This window comes from Cygnus olor, chromosome 10 (assembly GCF_009769625.2).
Source record: "Cygnus olor isolate bCygOlo1 chromosome 10, bCygOlo1.pri.v2, whole genome shotgun sequence".
Lineage (NCBI taxonomy): Eukaryota > Metazoa > Chordata > Aves > Anseriformes > Anatidae > Cygnus > Cygnus olor.
The window spans coordinates 4,527,707-4,543,820 of NC_049178.1; the positions used below are offsets into that span (position 1 = coordinate 4,527,707).

General features: G+C 35.8%; 1 protein-coding gene across 1 annotated transcript in view; it reads right to left on the reverse strand.

Moving 5' to 3' along the window:
- SYN2 (synapsin II) overlaps nucleotides 1–16,114 on the reverse strand; it is a 176,291-nt gene that overhangs the window by 112,167 nt on the left and 48,010 nt on the right.

The window sequence follows — 16,114 nt, forward strand, 5'->3', positions numbered from 1 at the left end:
AAGTGCTTAAAAAAAAGTTATTTTGTCCATTTCAACATTTGACAAAATGTTATTTATTCAACTTTATTTACTTTACATATTTATATTCAATTTTATTTTATTTATTATACTCAACTAAATCTACCTCATCAGTGAAAGTAGCATATACTCTATAATAAAAAAATTCACTGTTACTTTTCAAAAATCCTTTTCCCACTGAGGTCGAGAAGAGTTTCACCATTGGTTTCAGCATTAGAAGAACTAAATTTCATAATAATCAACAGAAAACACTGCCTTAGGCAACATATTTCTTAAGGATATTTTCTATATTTTGCATAACTGATGGTAAAAGACAAAGAAACTGTTTATAATGAAATGACATATAGAAATATTGTTCAGCAATTAATTCTGTATGTATATGGAATTGGTAAGAAGATAAAAATGAAGAAAATGTTTGCATTATTGGTTTACACTGTTTTCTTTTAATTAATACAGATGAGATACTAAGTTTTAAATCCACTGTTTTATTACAGAAAGTGCCTACTGAGGATAACATCACATATTTTTGCCTGTAAAAAAAAGTAGAAGTTAAATACACTGTGTAACAAGTCTAACTTAAAGAAATAGCATTCTTTTTTTTTTTTTTCTTCCCGATTTGTTCTGAATGGTAACTTGACCATATAGAGAAACTAAACCTCCCACAGTGCTTACCCTAACAAATATCAGCAATTGATTTCTTCATCATGACAGGAAATGGAACTGAGAAACTACAAAGAGCCAAAGAGAGGCTCCTCTGTTCTTTGGCACTAAGCTTTTATTGGAATATGCTCCAAATATTAGTTAAAGTGAGATGTTATCCCTTGAAATTCACTTTTTCTACTTCAACATCCTTTAGAGATGAAACAACCTTTAAACAACTAGATTCTGGCATGATTCACATTTCAACAAATGACTTCAGCTTTGAAAATAAACAGCAATAGTAAGTACTGAAGTTATGCCATCTGGGGCTTGAAAACAAACGTGACATTTAAACATTCAGACAGACCCAATTTCAAATTGGCATTAACCCACATTTGATAAAAATGTGTAATATTCAATAATATTCTCCAAATGTTGAGCCACAAACTGCAAGAATTTATCTAGATATCTCTAAAAATACCTTACAATAAAAAATCATGCATCTAATTTCAGAAGACTGAGAGATATTCTTAGTAGGAGTGTACTGTGAAATAGAACCTAGTTTACATTTTATTTACTGTGCTTAGGAAATATAGTCATACCCTGCTTGATTTTTTTCCCTATTTACAGTCTTATCATAAAGACATTTATTACCTTATTAATTACCTTCCTTTTTTAAGGGAAGATGGGAAACAAAATGATATGGCATTATTCTTTTACAAGAAAATCACTTAAACATAGTTCGAAATTCCAGTTAAACATTATTACTCTCAGTACCAAGCATGGAATACCTGTGTATCAACCCTGGGAGCACCTCAGTAGAAAGGACATAATGCTTTCATGCTCAGAATCTCTAGTCAAGGCGTTTGAGAAGAGTACAAGGTTAGCTGTCAGTATGATTAAAGATAATATAACAAATGTGCCCCAAGTCAAGTAACATTTGGCTGCCCATTGCTGATGATTTTTGAACTGTTTGTAAGGAAGAGAAGGGAAAAAAGCAGTACTGTTATTCATATGAAAGTCCCTGTGTAAACAGTTGCTTTCCAAAGCCTAAATGTAAAGAAAATGACCAGGTACTACTATGAATGCTCCTTATTAGAGCTATTAGCGTGAACTCTTGTAGTCAGAATCTCTTCAAAATAAGTGAAATATTTATACGTTTATTGCTTCACAATTCATTTTCTGGATAAAATCTTGCACATTTAAAATTAACCAACTATAGAATATACAGTTGCCATAAATACATCCATATGCGAACTCATGCTACTTAACTTTGGCAAGGACAATGAATAAAGTAGTGAGCAATAAAAATGTTTCAAATATATAAAATATGCCTGAAATGTTTCCCTCAAACTATGCAGCATCTACATAAATTTCCACAATATCTTACTATGCCATGAAACCAATGATGTAAATGAACAAAGCATTAACACTGGTGCTACATCAACTGGCAACAAAATCAACAGGAAAATCATTTGCTAACATGCAATAGATTTACACCAATTTAGTTTTCATTCTTAAATACCACAACAGAGTTTACCAGCAACAGCCTTATTAAAGTCAAAAGCATGCATCCAGCAAAAGAATGGGTTCCAGTCCTACAAACTACTGCTCGTGTATGTAAGTCTCTTACTTACACAGCTCTGCATATTCCTAAACACTGCAATTTGCCCTTCTATTCAATTAGCACAGCACTGGTAGTCTGATTTCTGTACAATGTACACAGGATTCAGATCAGCTTAAGCACTGATTTCTGGGCATGCCTGAACAGTGGGAACTAATTTCTGTTCTCATCAATACGAGCTTTGTATGCTCAAAAATAATTAACATTGCCAGTTTACTACAACTGGGCAAAAGTTTATTCACCAATTAGAACAGTAGCACCCTCTGGAGTACACAAATTGCAGACTGTCAATGTGTATAAACAGCTTAATTAACTTTGAGCACGGTAACATACACATACATACACCACAGTCTCAAATAACTGGTTCACTGGAATTACCAGATGCATGTAAAGATTTTGGCAGACTGTGACAGAAGCAGACAGATTTCCAAGAACTTAACGCCTGGATCACTAGCCTCAGACACAGAATAGAAAATATTGAAGGGAAAACAAACCCAGTCTTCAAGTTCAAGTCTGGTTAGCAACGAAGATTTTTGCCACCCTAGTCAATCAAAATACCTGCAAAGAGAATTACTAGGAATAAAGACAAGCACTTGTGGTCCTTCTGTATATTAGGACACGATGAAGTCATCTCAGATGGCCTAGCAATATTAGAATATTTCACACAGATAATTCCGTCAAGCTAATACGATTCTTCTTTGCTGATCTGCCCAGTTATACTGGGGAGCATGGAAGCACAGTTACTTGAGCAATTCAAACTTAACAGGGCAGTACAAAACATCTGTAGGAAACAATCCTGCTCTGGTGCAGGGCTTTCCTTCCCTGACTTCTGTAACTTGGAGCAAAAAACTTTCTGTTAAATATATCCTAAAAACCAGAGCTCCTCACTCCTCCATGCAGTCTTTCCTCTGCAGAGGCAGTCAACTGTCATACCATTCCTCATTCCCTTTATGGGTGATGGCCAAGATCATGAAAAGGAATTTTTCAGCAGAGGATTTTCCTGCCCAAACAATAGAGAAGCTGCCCAAAGAAATTCAACTCTAAAAGTGTTTTAAATAATAATAATAAAAGAATAAACAACCTAGAAATACAGAATACAAGCCTATTAAGTGGCAAATATTCCACTTCCCTTCCTGTGCTGTGTAACCCCATTGCTGGAAAGTGGTGTGTTTTTTTGTTTGTTCCAGAATAGCACCTTCAGAGGCTTCTGCAATCTGATTCAATTCCAACTTTTTTCCCCATAATTTATTACTAGTCTTTCTTTCTTTTTCCTTTTTAAACAAATTATCCTATCGCCTTGGCATATATTAGAATATTCATCTTTTTTACTCTGATGATTTAAACAAAACAGAACTATTTTTCTTCTTTCACAGTACAGACCTGCCAGCTCAAGAACCAACTCTCTGTTGCTTTAAACAGGAGCCCTTCTATTTGTCACTCTGTTCTGTGCCTGAATACAGTATTTTTGCTAGAACTCTAATCAAGAGGAACATGCCTCCTACTCTTGAATCTCTAATTTGAGCTTAAATTTGCTGGTTTTTTAGAACAGCATGCTTTACTGAAAATGCCTAATTTTCTGCCCACTCAAGGTTAAACAAGTACTTTTTCATGACCAAATGCTAGACTGCCTTTCTGTTTGTCTCAAAATCCCACACCTCAGGTTATGTAATAGTTACCATTAGCCCAACACTGTGGAAGATTTATAGTCACGATGTAATTTCTGTGGGTTTATTTTGTAAATTAGATGACAAATGAAAGTATTTTTAAATGCTTTAAAGTATAATCACTAGAAGACCTCATACTTGATGCAACATATAACCTTTTCCAAATCTGTTAGACTCATTGGAATAAACAATTACTACACATTCCCAAGTATAGATTCATAAGAATATTTTGTATTTTGAAGAAAAATCCAAACGTTCATACAGAAAACCATCATTATCCATATTAAGAAATATTACTGTTCTAAATACTGCTGGATGTTTTAATGGTTCCTAGGACTATAAGACAAACTACATACCTGCAGCAGTTATGTATAAGTTCCTTAAACTTATCTATGTAAATATAAGTCAATATAAAAATATTGCAGGCTAGAGTAATAAAGTTAAATTTGCCAACTCCAAGTCCCTAACAACTAAAAAATCCACTCTTTCCAACTTCTCACTCTGTTGACAACAAAGATAAACAAGGACAAACAGCTAACAAACAACTTTACTATTTAGAAGGTAATGCACTCTATCTTGAATAAATGGCAAAAATGTCACACAAGGCAGCTGCTGTTGATAGTTTGATAGAAAAAAAAATAGAAATAACATCTAGTGATATTTTTCTTTGCTTTTTCCCATTGAGGTAAAGAAAGTAAACTGATACACTAACAGAAAGTAATTCCTGACAATATTTGAAATGCCGTAAAAAACAGCCTGGAGTGAAAGATTTTTTGAGACTGAATCCATACTACTGATAAAATCTTCAGCAGAAATTTATCTACCTTTCAATTTTTTCTGTTTATACTGAAATCTCTAAGGCTCTAAGTTTAAAATGCCTCTCAGCAAGATGCATGACTGTATGTGATTTAAGAATATATGAATCTTTTATGCTTGCAGACATTACCAAGTGATAGTCATGCTGGGCTATCATGTTTGAATTTTCATCTTTGGGAATCCTGCACTTAGTATAGAATCTGTACCTTAAAAACCTCTCTGGCTAGTTTCGCCCCTGTGCTCAACCCATAGATGAGATTCTGAGCATTTTTTTTTTTAATTATTTTTTATTTTTTTTTTTAAGTCAACAGGAGGTAAGAGAGAGAGAGGAAAGCATGCAAGATACACGTCTGGAGAGAATGTGAGAAAGAGATGCACACCTTTCAGCCACAGCTCGTAGTTAAACGAGATTAAGTGCAACGTCAAACCTTCAACCGTAACATCATACCTTAAATCTTCAGCCCTACACACAGGGACAAGACTCAGGGGAAGCACTGGGCAATGGAAGGAGAAGAGATTACCATAAGACCCAGAATATCCTGTTGGAGATATACATGTACTTATATACACACACGCACAATACACACACACTCACACAAACACTCACAACGCAATCAAAAAAACGTGGCCTCTGCAGAGAATTACAGTGATGGTACAGGCAAGCCAGAGTATCTTTTTTCCAGCTGGACCCCAACAAGCATTTAACACCCATTCAACAATGTTGTGGCCTCACCAGCTCTGAATTAGATTTAAATGAGCAAAAGATTAAATGATTTTTCACAGATTGGCAGTTGCTTTGATCCTTGGCTCAGAGATCCTTTCACTTCCATCATGTAGACCTGGAGTCTACATTACAATTCTATTATTTACTTTGTGTTACAAGAATACTTTACATCAAGATTCCAAACAGTCAGTGTAAATGTCTTTGATTTTTTAATCTTTTTTTTTTTCATGTAAGTGTAACTTATCTTTAGATTTAAGACAGCCATTTGCTGCCCTGTTTCTCTGAACAGATCAATTAGAAACCCTAGTCTTTACAGCCCATAGTCATTGATGCAGTAAAGAAAGTATATGGCTTTTGCTGCCCTCTTCTGTAGAAATAAATATATATCAGATTGGTTAAAAAAAGTGTTACCAATCAAAGAAAAATACAGAACCATGGTCATCTCTTAGTTTTTGTGTCTTTTAAGGTTTCTACACTGGTATCAACCCAGCCAGGTAGGAGTCACAGGCAGGAGCTGAGAACACAGGAAATGCTTCATTATCATTAAAGTTACATAGATATTTGTGCTGAATTATGGATATTATGCATGATAGATAGTATAAACCTTACCTGTATTTAGTTTTAGATCTGCTAAAGAAAGCATATTAACAGCAACAATATGAACGGTCTCTATGTATTTAACACAGGGTTAGCAAAAAACAAACAAAAAAAAAACACAAGGAAACCAATTATCACTGATGTCTGAATGGATTAAATTACTAGTAACTGCTAATGCTTTCTATTTTCCTCCCTCATTATTCACTTGAATTAGTGAATAACATTAAGGTACTTTTTGCACATGTATCTGTGAGGGAGAATACACACACTGAGTCTCCACTGGCTTCCTGAGAGTCTCTTCTAACTGAAGCTAAGATTCCCAGTGCACCAGAAAGCTGGGTGGTACACTCCACTCCAATCGCCCCCCGCAAAGTAAAGAATTTCATGCACTGTGCTCAACAGAACAAAACTATTAATTTACCAGTTATTATGGAAGAATGAAACACACATTTTATATACCCACTAGCTACGGAGGAAGGTCCAGCATGTTTCCATGAAAAAACAATTACTTCAGGATATTGGAGTTACAGTAGCCATCAGAAACACATTATACTGAAAATTCTCAGAACAATAAGGGTTACCAGGAAAATAGAAAATAATTTTGCCAGTATCAGTTTCTGTTTTGTTTATTTGTTTCTAAATCACATTTTATGCCAGATTCTGCGGGGAAATACACAGAATGGTGCAGCAGGTTACCAGAACTCCTCTTATCGTTGGCTGTATGCTCTACCACGTGCAGCATCTGGGATGTAAAAATGAGGCAAAACTCCCTGCTGGTTGGAGGTGGTAATGCAATGCTGTATAATACGGAATATATACTATTCTGACTTCCTGTGCCAATAACTAGGTAGCTGATATTTATTTATTTATTTATTTGCCAGTTTCATGTACCTTCCTATATTCTTTGGTCATAGTTTTAACACACTAGGACTTTTTTTCCTAACAAATGACCACTAGAAAAAGTTCCAAACTGGATGCTATAACATTAGTAAGACCTGAAAGAATAACACTTTTTAATTAACTCCTACATAATGTTCACAAATGGGTTGTTCTGAAAATACAGCAAGGAATACATTTTAGCAATACTCCAACCCTTTCATTAAAAGGAACTGTCTCTTCTGCTCAGAATTAAGCTTTCCAAGTATGTTATAAAACTAATTTTAATGGTATACTTACACGTATAATCACACATAATTTTGTCTGTACTTAAAATATCAGTATCTGCTTTATTGATATTAAAATCATCTAAGAAGTCAAATAATTAAGAGCCTGTGTTCCTGAGGACTCTCAGCTCCCCACTATGGATTAGAGAATAATAGAATTTTCTCTGCTGAGAAATGCAGAGACAGCACTGCCGAAGTTAGTGAATGAATCTGTTCTCTACAATAAATTGGCACCACAGCTAGGACACTAGCCTGAAAGTATCATCCACCCCTTCTCTAAATGAAGGTGACCTTGGAAGTATGGGCTTTAACAATTCCTGTCCAGGAACAGTCTGAAAAACTAAAAGTCAGGTAAAGTCTAGTGCAATCTGTAACACAAAACATACCACAAGCCTGACAAGGCCTGATAAGGATGTTGTGACAAAGGGGAAGCTATTAAAGATGAGAAACATAACCAAAATATATGACAGTAAGTTTCATGAAAGTATTCTCTGACATGTTGGGGGTTTTGTAAGCAGCTGTGTGAACACTTTATTTGCTTACAGTGCATCTAATTAGAAGCCAAATTTATTAACAAATAAAAAATCTTCATGAGTGATATATTAATTTTGGTCATATTACACATTGCTTTAATACAAAATCCCACAATTGTTCACGCCCTCCTCATTTATTTGTAAAACAAAACTGATCTGAATTTTCAGTGCTTAATGAAGACTGGAATCAGGTAAGTCCTACGCTGCCGCAATGTGTGCTGTACAGCTGCACAGGCTGCTCTGCGCAAGGTCTGTACTGCACCCAGGCTGTATTCAGCTCTGAAAGTGGAGCCATACACAATAGCATGCTGTACCTCAAATATCAGGTTTTGAAATTCAGCAGTGTGCCAACCTCTTGAGCAGAAATCTAATGAGGCTGTGTTGCAAGCCCCCCTGCAGTCCAGAGCCTAGCTGACTGGCAGTACATTACAGCTGTGAGGAGCAGAAGCATCTGCTGAACACAGAACTGAATTCCAACTTCTCTTGCCCTTCCCAGCTGAGCACCGTTCATCTCTTTTTTTTTCTTTTTTTTCCACAACTAAATGCTGTTAATTATCATATAATTGTGAGAGTCACTGCCATTTTTGGCAGACATGAAATAACTAGGACACAAATAAGCATTCTCTTTTGACATATATTAAAACATAGCATTATTGTAATAATTTCACAACTGAACAATTTGCATCTATGGGATTAATTCCTCCAGGGTCTATAGGGGTGAGAACAGGACCTGTTCTCTTTTGCACACAATAGCAAAGGTTGTTCCAAGTTCTCGGAGATTTGAAGAGATCTTCCCTCTAGGAGCCGTGCTGTGGAAAGAGCGCTCTAAATGTAGTTGGCAACATAGAGCACATTAGTCAAGGATGCCCAAGAGATGAACTGAATCCAGCCCTACATCATTTTGTGGGCTACACCCACCCACTTCAGTCCCTAATGGGAAGTGGCTCACTTATGCTACTAGTCACCTCTCCACTAATGGATCCTTGGGCAACCACAAGTCTGCAGTCCATGGCACTGATTCATTTGGATGGGGAGTCGCTAGAGAAAAAGACGGGAGTACTTTTCCCATGAAGATACTGCCATTTGGAAAAGAGCTAAATAGCAGGCATGTGCAAGTCCTTGTTACGTAATATCCAAAATCTGCAACTAGTTACTGGTAAATATTTTTGCTAGTGAATTTATGACTCTGGGCAAGGATGATCATCCCAGTGAGTAAACAAAACATGAACAAATAACACCAGAGTATGAATGTTTTCTTGGTTATTCTACAATAAGGTCTGTTGGGACAAAAAATCAGGATGTGCTGAAAACCTTTCAGACTCTGAGACCCACAATATTCATACTGCAAGTTAAGTTAGCTAAAGAAAGAAATGCTGCTACACTCATTCTAGTTTGCTACCATATCAACACAAATTAGTCTGTAGTTACATCACTGATTGCTTTGAGACAGTTCTCATATCAAACTCACACATAATGGCAGACTGCTGCTCTTTTTCCTAAAATCCTTCTTTTTTCTAGTTGTGAAATAGGAAAACAAAACAAACAAACAAAAAGGAACAAAATGAGCAAGCAATCACTAAATTCCTAATGGCTCAGTGAAAACAAAGTCACCAGGATTTGCAGATATGGCAATTAGCACTTTAAAAGAAAATCAGAAAAAAAAAGTGACTACTTTTAAGATCAGCATTTTCTATCTTTTTTCCTGTATACGCCACTTCAGAAGCTCATTTTTATCCTCAACAGCTATTTTCTGTAACAATCAGCAACAAATCTGATGAGCATTATGCTCAGAAATTTCATTTTAAGCTCCTGTAGCCTGAGTTTCTCCTTTCTCACACACTGCTCACGATGTTCCACTGCCCAGCAGTAAATTCAAAAGAAATTCATTCAGACTGTTGAGTTACAAACAGAATCTTGCATATTATTTTTGGTAAAGACTTTTATTAGTGGATCGTTTTATTTTTAATATATTGGCATAATATGCACTAATGGTATGCAGTGAATAAGGACAGATGCTTTCATCAAGATTTAAGAGCAAATAAAAACATTCTTAAAAACTTTTCATAAAGGCTGTAATGATTATGGATGTTTCTTCCAAATGCCTTGCAAAATCTGTCCACTCAAGAAGAATTACTTCAGACAGAAATTCTGCACTTTACATTATTTTGTATCTTCAGTAATTTCAATAAATTTAATGGGATGCCCAATTTCACTACTTTGCTAGAAAAGGAAAGCATAACAAACCAAAAAGAATTTCTGCAATGCCTATGTTTGTGTAATAACGAATCCCTGTAAATGAATCTGAGCTTCTGCACGAACTGCCATCTATACAGAACAAACCCAGAGCAGGTTTCCACCTACATGTTGGTTAAACACTGCCATCTGCTGGGTAGACTTCTCTGTGAACTGCTGAAGCTCCAGAAAATCCCAACTTCAGGGGAAAAAAGTACATTAGATTAAAATAAAACAAATGAACCTATCACATCCCAGGCCACAGTGCAGTTTTTTAACAAATTAAACAGAAACAAGGCTAAAGTGCTGGAAAAAAGTCCCCGCTCACTTTTGCTGTTACAATTTACCTAAGTTTGAGAGACTGAAAAAATGAAAATAAAAAAAGGCATATTTATTTACCAAAAAGAATAACAACTAGATTAGATTCCCCAAAATATTATCTCTCCCAGTATGGAAAACCTCATGTATAAAGTTATGCCATATATGGAAGAAGGGAAAATTGTACAAAAGTTCATTATTTTGCATTCAAACACACAATTCCCGGTTAGAGAAATCTTGAAAACTCTTCCACAGTCTTGTCCAAATTAGACTATATTTTGCACTTTTCTGCTGCAGATGCTTCTGATTGGTAGGACTTAATACTGTTCTTTTGCTCGGAGATGTTCCATATAGTCTGTACTTACACTTGCAAGGTACTGCAGCTCATCCAGAAGTACAGTGCGTAACTTCTACAGAATTAATGCTTCAGGGTGAGACACAGTGCACTCATTCCCCCTTCTCTGTCACAGAACACATTTCACTTTCCTCCTCACTAGTAAATATAGCATGTTTACTAAAACACAAGCCACAGAGCTACTATTTCAATAACTTAAGGCAAAAGAACAGAAATACTGAATAGCAGAGCCCTGCTATGCATCTATTCCCAGAAATCTTAAAATCTGGAAGGAACATGATTTGGTCTAACATTCTCATCAGTGCACAGACCAACACCATTCAAGATACCACAGAGAGACTGAAAAGACCACCTGCTAACCTCCAAATCTTTATTTCCTAGTTGGAAAACAACAACAAGTACTGAGTGCTACATAGCAAATGAAGAGAAGGATTTAAGTAGCAACAGAAACAGCAAGGATGAATGCTGCTAAATTACTTCTTTTTTTTTTTTTTTTTAAAACAGTCTTCAAAAGTAGTGATCATGTCTTAAAACAATTAATGCTTTTGATACACATGCAAGTCATTGCATTTTGAGCATCTTTATCAGATTTGTCAGTGTGGAGAAAGTACTTTTTAAGGGCTTAATCCAAAATCACATGAATTTACAGTATTTTGACAAATTGTCCATTCTATTATGAGATAATATTGTATACATCACTTGATTTAGACTTTACTGAGTCTTTTATTTTTGTAGTATCCCCTAGAAAACGTAATATAATTTTTTGTTTCTTTCCCAGATTCACACTTTTTTTTTGTTATTCCTTTTTCCTTCTTTCCACCCACATATTTAAAACTAGAGAGCCCGAACATTTCACAAACACAGTGTTTATACAAAGTTTATATTTCATTGTCACACACATTTTCTTCTCTTTCTGTAGGCAGGCGATAGTTCTCAATTTTCTACAAGAGTACATCAAAATTTTTATCCTATTTACCTAGCATGGAGTAGTCCTGGCAACCAAATTTAAGTAGACTCCAAGAACTAATGGTTTCTTTGGGTAAAAGTTCTCACTCAAATCCCACAATATGCTCCTTTCTGAGTATAGACAGAAAACCCATTACCCTGAACAGATGGGAGGTAGTCTGTGGGAAGGCAAAATCTGTCAGAACAAGAACTTAGAATATGAATAAATAAATAAATAAATCTCTGAGTCACAGGCCTGATAAAATCACAAGACTGGAATAAGAGAACTCTACATTTTAAGAGAAACATGTATCTTTAAGAGCATACACTTTTTTTTTCCATTTGCTCTATGATTTTGTTTTGTTTTCTCTTGATTCCCTTTGAATGAAGTTCAACCTTTTTACTTATTTGAAAATATAGCTGAGATTCTTATTAAATTGCAAAAGCTGTAACCTTAATTAAAAAAAAAAAGGAAGATTAAAAAAAGAAAATGCTCAGAAGAAATTTATGACTGCTCAAAATATTAGGACAGTTAGCAAACTGTGTTGGTTTCTCTGAAGGTGTGGAAAAGCAATTGTCAGACAGACTTAGCTGTGATTTGAACAGCTGCTATGCCACAACTACTGTTCAGCTCTAATTAAATCTCAGTGCTACCTCATTTAAAAACACCAAGGATGCAAACTAGACCCAAAGAACGCATGGTTACATTCATTAACTGTTAAGTCTCCTCTACAATTTGGGAATGTTTGCTTCCATCTTCAGACTTGAAGAAGTAAGCAGCTTTGAGTGACAAAATTATCTGATGAATCGAAAGTTAATAGTTACGTTTTGAAAAATAAGAAAGACACGAAATTCACAAAACCAGCAAGAAAGGTAAAAATCTATCATTACTATTCTTTGAACAGTTATCTCTTTTTTTCCCAGGAGAGACAACCTTTTAGAATGATTTGCTGAGAGTGGTACTGAAGAGATGAGCGTCCTAATGACAAAATCAGCAATTCCACACAGAAGTTGCACCACTGCTGTTTTAATTGCCCCTCCCCACCCCCACCCCTGAGATGAACAGCTAAGCATTTTTTAATAAAGTGAAATACAGACTGACTAAACCAAGGTTTCCTACATGCTTTCTGTTGTCTTCCTAGTCACTTAAAAGTTTTCCACCCTTCTCTGCAAGCCATATTTTAACAGTATGTCAGTAAAGTCATTAGCAGCTACTTTTCAGGTTCCTCTCCCTTCTCCCCTTTCTGCTGCTCTATTTTTTCAAGTTGTTTTGAGGGACTCATGGGTAGAACTATACTTTATATCAATTTTTTTTTTAAATCTTGTCAACAATTTTGTGATAGATTTGTGCAATTTCAACTTTATTTGTAGCACTTCTCTTTCATATTAAACTGTTTTGACAGGAGATGTCTAATCTAAAATTGAAGCCGTGGATGTTATGTCTGTGTATGCCTACACGCACATATATACATACACATGCATACATGTGTATTTAGAGGTCTCCAGGACACCAGCATGTCAAATTTCCTTTATTAATTCTATAAAACCTTGGCTTTCTTCTCAAGAGTGCAAGTATGTACCAGAGTCAAGAATCACTAATTATGTGGTATTTTGCAAACCATCACCAAGATGACAGAAGGTAAATTTACAGAGTGAAACCTGCATTAACAACCATCCTGTCAGCTGTTGCCTAACCTCCTAATGAAGGCACAGCAAAAAAATATGCTCAATATAACCAGGCTTTTTTCTTCCTTTTTTTTTTAAACAGACAGTGCCAATGATTTATGCCTTTCTGCACAAAGCTTAATTGTATTTTTCCTGGGCTTCACATTTCTGCCATTATACACACAGTCAAATTCAGCCCAGAATGCACAGGCATGTGCTGCCAAGGCAGTCAATGAAAAATTGTTGCACTGTTCACATACATATGAAGTGGAAGCCCATGATCTTGATAGTGACAGGTATGAAAATGAGGATGTAGGTACATCTATAGTAAGCTGAGAAAGAGTGAGTTTAGAAAGAAAATACCAGCTTAGCAATAGAGCCTATTCTCCAAATCAAACCACCAATGAATTCATGTCAATATAACCCTTCTTCAAAGAAAGGAGACAAAGGGAAACAGTGCTGGAAAAGCTGACTTGGAAGAATCATAGAATCATCTAGGTTGGAAGGGACCCTTAAGATCATCAAGATCAACCATCAACCTAAAAGTGCCGAGTCCACTGCTCATCCATGTCCCTTAGTGCCACATCCATACATCTCTTAAATATCTCCAGGGACAGGGACTCCACCACTTCCCTGGGCAGCCCATTCTAATTCCTAACAACATTCTCCACAAATAAATTCTTCCTGATATCCAACCTAAACCTCCCCTGGAGCAACTTGAGGCCATTTCCTCATGTCCTATCACTTGTCACCTGAGAAAAGAGATTGACACCCTCCTTGCTGCAACCTCCTATTAGGTAGTCGTAGAGAGTGATAAGGTCTCCACTCAGCCTCCTTTTTCAGCGGTCTAAAAAAGCCCCAGTTCCTTCAGCCACTCTTCATGTGGAAGAGGAGAAAGAAGCCCCAGAGGAGCAGTCCAGAGAGACAGAAAAGCTTCACAATCACTTAAAGCTGACTTGAGCCCAGTGGTGTAAAAATCAATGATTTTTCTTGACCCTCCCTAGGGCCGCAGAGGCACATTGCCATCCAAGTCTAGCACTCACATACCTGCACAGTCAACCAGGTGAGGAAGGCTGGGCTGAATGCTAGTGATTATTTTTGTTGTCCTAAGAACATTTGCGCTGACAGTGAAACATCAGGAAGGGGGGGACAAATGAGGATGGGATCTGAAGTTTAAATGACAGCAAAAGTAGATGATCTTAAAGGATCAAAGACATGGATCTACAAAATTAAACTTCATGCAATCTGCAGTCCCCAAGAACTCGCACGGCTCTACAGGTAGAGTTGTTAACACCTAACAATTATTATTTTTATTTTTTAAGGAACTGAGGGAAACTGATTTCATTAACTTGCTGTATAAAAGACACCTATAGCAAACAGTCAGAATGGCTTTTTACAAGTGCCTTCTTTTACTGAGAATTTAATTATATTAACCAAACTCAATATTAGTTATTACATATAATTGTACATATATATATTATTGGAAAACCATTTCTTGGAATAAAATTTATGCTAGGCCAATTGAATCCAGTATTCTCTCTAGAGTATGACTCACCAACTCTCTTAAGTTCTTTATCACCTGAATTTCAATGCCTAGTCAGTTTTTCCAATGTGGTGACAAGAGACTAAAATGAAACTGAAAAAGAAAAGCTCAATAGATCTCACTGGAGGGCAGAATAATGTCACTACATTTTTTTAAATGCCATAAAGTAAGAAGGATGAGGACCAGTTCTGAATTATCAGTAGCATTGTTGCCATCTAAACTTTGGCAATATGAAATCCCCAATACAGTTACCAGACCACCTTATATAAATCTGTTATCTGCTGAAAACAGATGAGGACAATCAATATAGCCTTCTTCATTTGCAATGGTAAAGGCTTTCAGAAGCTCACAGAAACAACTGAGACTTCCATCTTTTCAAGGAATTTCCTCCAAGTAACTCAATCCTTAGGGCAGATAAAAGAACAACTACATAACCTGTCATTACATGACATACGTGTTTCTTTCTCTGAAAAATATCAGACTACAGAAAACATATGCTAACATTTTCGCATTTAATTTTGAGCACTTATTGTAATATGAATTCATGGATTAAAACTACAAAGGGCAAGAGAATCATTGCAAAAATACAGGTCAATTAATAGAACAAAGAAAAAACTCAAGTCACTGTTTTATAGGCGCAGGAGAATATGACACACGTAAGAAAACTGAAAGAATAACTCCCTAACACACAGTAGGCAAAACAATTTACTTTCCTCTACATAAATCTCTCTCTCAAAAAGATGAAATTATTTCAGAAAGGATTTCTCAGATTAAAAAAAAAAAAAATCAATGCAAGGTTTTGATTATGTAAAATCCTAAAACAAAATTATTCTACTCATTTCACTTCTTGACTCACTGCAAAAGTTAATACCACCTGCCTGAGTCACTGGCACACTACCTGTACCTTAAAGAAGGATGCATTCAAAGATAAATTATTCAGAATTTTAAAATACATAGTAGATCACTCCTACCCAGTTCCAACAAACATTTGAGTATATATATACAGAATAATTTATGGCAGCTCATGAATATGCCATTTTCTAACAAATGTTAGTTACATAAATTTGAATGGAATACACTTATGTACTATTCTGAATAATGAGACAGACATACAGACTCCTCCCCTACAAATATTTCAGAAATTCTACTTAGTCTTTGTAGGTTATGGACCTGTGTCTTCTGAGATCTCTGAATTCCCATTACACCAAAGGAGTTCAGATCACAGAAACATTTTAGAGGGGAGGCACTTTTTTCCTATGGACCAACAGCACAGTCAGT